The sequence below is a fragment of the Jaculus jaculus genome, chromosome 8 (assembly GCF_020740685.1).
Source record: "Jaculus jaculus isolate mJacJac1 chromosome 8, mJacJac1.mat.Y.cur, whole genome shotgun sequence".
In the NCBI taxonomy this organism is placed as follows: domain Eukaryota; kingdom Metazoa; phylum Chordata; class Mammalia; order Rodentia; family Dipodidae; genus Jaculus; species Jaculus jaculus.
The window spans coordinates 12,105,318-12,110,795 of NC_059109.1; positions in this window are offsets into that span (position 1 = coordinate 12,105,318).

Here is a 5,478-nt window from a genome sequence, read left to right on the forward strand (position 1 = left end):
TGACCCCGCGCGCACTTCCGCTTCCGGAGCGGGGCGCGCGCAGCCGCAGTGCGTCCCGAGAGCTTCGCGTCGCGCCGCTGGTGCTGCTGTCGCTTGAATTTTGTCCCGGGCATGCGGGAGGCCACGTCTGTGTGAAGTCTTTGTCTTTTCGTTCCAGGAGTCCAGAGCGGCTTTCAGTTGCCTGTTAAGTGTCCCTTGCTGAAAGTCACACACCATCCCTATTTCTCTTTTTGGGTTACTTCGAGGTAGGGTCTCACTCTAGCCCAGGCTGACCTGAAATGTACTATGTAGTCTGAGGGTGGCCTCGAACTCATGGTGATCCTCCTCTGCCTCTGCCTCCCGAGTGCGGGGGTTAAAGGCTACCGGTATGAAAGGCGTTGGGCCACCAGGACCGGCCCATCCTGGTTTCTTTAGAGCTTTCTGGGCAGTTGTGAATATTCAGCGTGTTTGATTGAGCCTAGGTTTATTAAAGGAGAGATTTGAAGTGATATAGGGAGTTAGCCCGGGGTGGTGGCGACACGCCGTTAGTCCCAGCAGAGGTAAGGAGGATTGCCATGAGTTCAAGGCCACCCTGAGACTACATAGTGAATGCCAGGTCAGCCTGAACTAGAGCGAGACCCTACCTTAACAGAATGTGTGTGTGTGTGTGTGTGTATGTATGTATGTTTATTTATTTACTTGAGAGCGACAGACAGAAGGAGGCAGAGAGAGAGAGAGAGAGAGTGGGCACTCCAGGGCTTCCAGCCGCTGCAAACAACAGACGCGTGCGGGCCCCCTTGTGCATCTGGTTTATGTGGGAACTGGGGAATCGAGCCTCGAACCAGAATCCTTAGGCTTCACAGGCAAGCGCTTACCCGCTAAGCCGTCTCTCTAGTCCTTGACAGATATTTTAAAAGTAAATAAATAAAGTGGTATTGGACTCTGGCTCTGGGACTATCAGCTATCAGAACTGAAATAGCCCCCTCCCCCCAATCTTTGTTGTTCAGAGACTACACTCCTGCTCTGGGCACAAACTGGCTCCCTCTCACTATCTTTGCTTGTCCACTGGTAATTACCTGTTTTTTTATTTTATTTTATCATATTTATTTTGAGGTAGGGCTTCATTCTATCCCAGGCTGACCTGGAAGGAAATCATCCCAGGCTGGTCTCATGGAGATCTTCTTGCCTCAGCCTTCCTAGTGCTGGGATTTATTTATTATTTGTTTATTTAAGAGTCACACACAGAGAGACACAGTTTATACACTCCAATTCATATTTAAAAGAAGTATTTTACTTATTTGTCAGAGAGAACTGAAGATAGAGAACGAGAGAATAGGTGCACCAGGGCCTCTAGCCACTGCAAATGAACTCCAGATGCTTGCGCCCACTTGTGCCCTCTGGCTTACATGTGAACTGGAGAGGCACAGGTAGGAGGATCACCATGAGTTCAAGGCTGCTCTGCGACTATATAGTGTGAATTCCATGTCAGCCTGGGCTAGAGCAAGACCCTACCTTGAAAAAAATACAAAACAACAACAACAAAAAATCCAACCAATGCATTGTATACATGTATAAAGGAGGCTGGAAAGATGGCTCAGTGATTAAGGCGCTTGCCTGTATACATGTATGAAATTATCAAAAAGATGAAAAAAATTAGTAATAGAAAATAAAAGGCTGGAGAGATTGCTTAGTGGTTAAGGCACTTGCCTGCAAAGTAAAGGACCCAGTTTTGATTCCCTAGGACCCCATGTAAGCCAGATGCACAAGGTGGCTCATAAATATGGAGTTTGTTTGCAGCAGCTAGAGGCCCTGGTGTTCCTATTCTCTCTCCCACCTTGCCTCTTTCTCTCTCAAATAAATAAATAAAAATAAAAATATTAGCCAGACATAGTGACACATGCCTTCAATCCTAGCACTTGGGAGGCAGAGATAGGAGGATCGCTGTGAGTTGAGGCCACCTTGAGACTACATAGTGAATTCTAAGTCATCCTGAATTCAGCTATAATAAGACCCTACCTCCAAAAAACAAAACCAGGGCTGGAGAGATGGCTTAGTGGTTAAGCGCTTGCCTGTGAAGCCTAAGGACCCTGGTTCGAGGCTCGATTCCCCAGGACCCACGTTAGCCAGATGCACAAGGCGGTGCACGTGTCTGGAGTTCATTAGAAGTGGCTGGAAGCCCTGGAGTGCCCATTCTCTCTTTCTGTCTCTTCCTGTCACACTAAAATAAAAAAAAATGAACAAAAAAAATTTTAAAAACAAAACAAAAAAACAAAACCAAATATATATATAATAGAAAAAAAACCTTTTGGTACCAAAAAGAAAATACAACTCATTTAGATTTGCAGGGCATATAAGATGTTCCCCTGACTACTTAAAAAAGGCTTCCTGGGCTGGAGAGATGGCTTAGCAGTTAAGCGCTTGCCTGTGAAGCCTAAGGACCCCGGTTTGAGGCTCGGTTCCCCAGGTCCCACGTTAGCCAGATGCACAAGGGGGCGCACGTGTCTGGAGTTCGTTTGCAGAGGCTGGAAGCCCTGGCGCGCCCATTCTCTCTCTCTCCCTCTATCTGTCTTTCTCTCTGTGTCTGTCGCTCTCAAATAAATAAAAATTAAAAAAAAAAAAGGCTTCCTTTCCAGCCTGTTCTTCCATGTCGTGGTAAGGATATTCCTTTTTTTTTAATGGGGGGGGAGGAGGGAGGGAGGGAGGGGGAGGGAGGAAGGGAGGGAGGGAGGGAATGGAGAATGGGTATGCCAGAGCCTCTAGCCACTGAAAATGAACTCCAGATGCATGCGCCACCTTGTGCATCTGGCTTACGTGGATCCTGGGGAATTGAACCAAGATCCTTTGGCTTTGTAGGCAAATGCCTTAACCGCTAAGCCATCTCTCCAGCCCAGTAAGGATATTCTTTCCCACTTCCCAACATAAGCCTAAAGGATGCTTTTCTAGTTATTTTTCTCCAATTCTTTTTTTTTTTTTTTTTTTTTTTGAGGTAAGCACAACAGACTGGCTTTAAATTTTTTTTTAAATTAATTTATTTGAGAAAGCAAGGGGGAGGGAATGGGTGTGCCAGGGCCTCCTGCCACTGCAAATGAACTCCAGACACATGCCTTGTGCATCTGGCTTATGTGGATCCTGGGGAACTGTCCTTTGGCTTTGCAGGCAAACATCTTAACCACTAAGCCATCTCTCTAGCCCTCCCCCCACTTTTTTTTTTTTAAATTTTTTTGTTGTTCATTTTTTATTTATTTATTTGAGAGCAACAGACACAGAGAGAAAGACAGATAGAGGGAGAGAGAGAGAATGGGCGCGCCAGGGCTTCCAGCCACTGCAAACGAACTCCAGATGCGTGCGCCCCCTTGTGCATCTGGTTAACGTGGGACCTGGGGAACCAAGCCTCGAACCGGGGTCCATAGGCTTCACAGGCGAGCGCTTAACCACTAAGCCATCTCTCCAGCCCTCCCCCCACTTTTTTTAATGCACAGGTGTATGTGCATGAAAGAATTGGTGTGTCAGGGCATCTAGACACTGCAATGAACTCCAGATGCATGCACCCCCTTGTGCACATGTGCAATGTTGCGTGCTTGTGTTATTCTGTGTCTGGCTCACATAGGACCTGGAGAGTTAAATTTGAGTCCTTAGGCTTTGCAGGCAAGTGCCTTAACCACTAAGCCATCTCCAGTTCTCTGAGTCTTTTTTATTGTTATTGTTTATTTATTTATTTGAGAGTGACAGAGCAGAGAGAGAGAAAGACAGAGAGAGAGAGAGAGAGAGAGAGAGAGAGAGAATGGGCACGCCAGGGCCTCCAGCCACTGCAAATGAACTTCAGATGCATGCACCACCTTGTGCATCTGGTTTATATGGGTTCTGGGGAATTGAACCTTGAACCGGGGTCCTTAGGCTTCACAGGCAAGTGCTTAACCACTAAGCCATCTCTCCAGCCCTACCTTTTTTTTTTTTTTTGTATTAAGTAGAAGCTTTGTATGGACACATCATGTGTTGGACCATCATTCCCCTCCTTCCTGACCCCATTCCACTGAGGGCCCAGTGTATTGCTGGTATTCATCATGGGTTGTGGGTTATGAGTTGTAAGAACAATAGTCAGTCATTGTAGAGGGGAGGTCGCGTCTCTGGATATTCCCTCCCACTCTGTGGCTCTTGTAATCTTTCCGCCCCCTCGTCCGCAAAGTCCCCTAAACCACAGTGGGTGTGTTTTAAATCTACTTTATGCAGCTTTCTTTTTTCTTTTTTTCCCCTGAGGTAGCTTCTCACTCTAGCCCGGGCTGACCTGGAACACACTGTGTATTCTCAGAGTGGCTTCAAACTCATAGCGATCCTCCTACCTCCGCCTTCCAAGTGCTGTGATTAAAGGTGTACGCCACCACGGCCGGCTTTTAAGTCTACTTTAGTATCGAGCTCTCAACAGCTTCTGGATTTCTGCTTTGATATGTTTTGAGTCTCCTCAGTGTCTGTCGCCATCACCCTGGTGCAGGTTGTCAGGCTGTCTGTGGAAGCAGCGCTCCTGCTCATCTCACCAATTTCTCTGTGATTTTACCTGGGCTCTGGCTGATGTGTGAGGGGTGGTTCATGTCCTGGGTTCTTGCTGCCTGTTCCCAGCACGCACACTTCCAGGCAGCTCCCTGCTCCCCTCACTCTGATTCTTAGGTGAGAAAAACCAGGCCCATGACATGACACAGGAAGTTCTCTGACGAGGGGGAAAGGAAAGTGCCCACTGTCTAGTTGGGAGTATTTACCATCCTAGTGGGCTCGAAGGATATGGAGCAGCTGCCACAGAAGAGGATGAGTAACATCACTGCAGACCCAAAGAGCAGGAGGAACGTGGCCCTGGGATCTGTCAAATACTACACTCACCAGAGACAGACCGAGGGCAGGGGCGGCTTGAAGGAAAAGTCAATTAAGGGGCTGGGGAGATAGCTCAGTGGATAAATCCATTTGTTTGCAAAGCCTGCAGCCCTGGGTTCGATTCCCCACTAACCATGTAGGTGTGCAAAGTGGTGCATGCACCTGCAGTTTGTTTGCAGTGCAAGAGGCCCTGGTGTGTCTATTCTATCTCTCTCTCTCTCTCTCTGTCCTTGCAAATAAATAAATGCAATAATTTAAAAATTTTTATTTATGTACGTATTGAAGAGAGAGAGAGAAGGAGAGAGAGAGAGAGAGAGAGAGAGAGAGAGAGAGAGAGAGAGAGAAAGAAAGAAAGAAAGAAAGAAAGAAAGAAAGAAAGAAAGAAAGAAAGGGCACACCAGGACCTATAGCCACTGCAAACAACTCTGAATGCATGTGCCACCTTGTACATTTGGCTTACGTGGGTCCTGGGGAATTGAACCTAGGTCCATAGGCTTCACAGGCAAGTGCTTTAACCACTAAGCCATCCCTCCAGCCCATATATATATATATATATCAAGAAAGAAAAGCTAGGTGTGGTGGTACACGCCTTTAATCTGAGCACTCAGGAGGCAGAGGTAGGGGGATCACTGTGAGCATTCC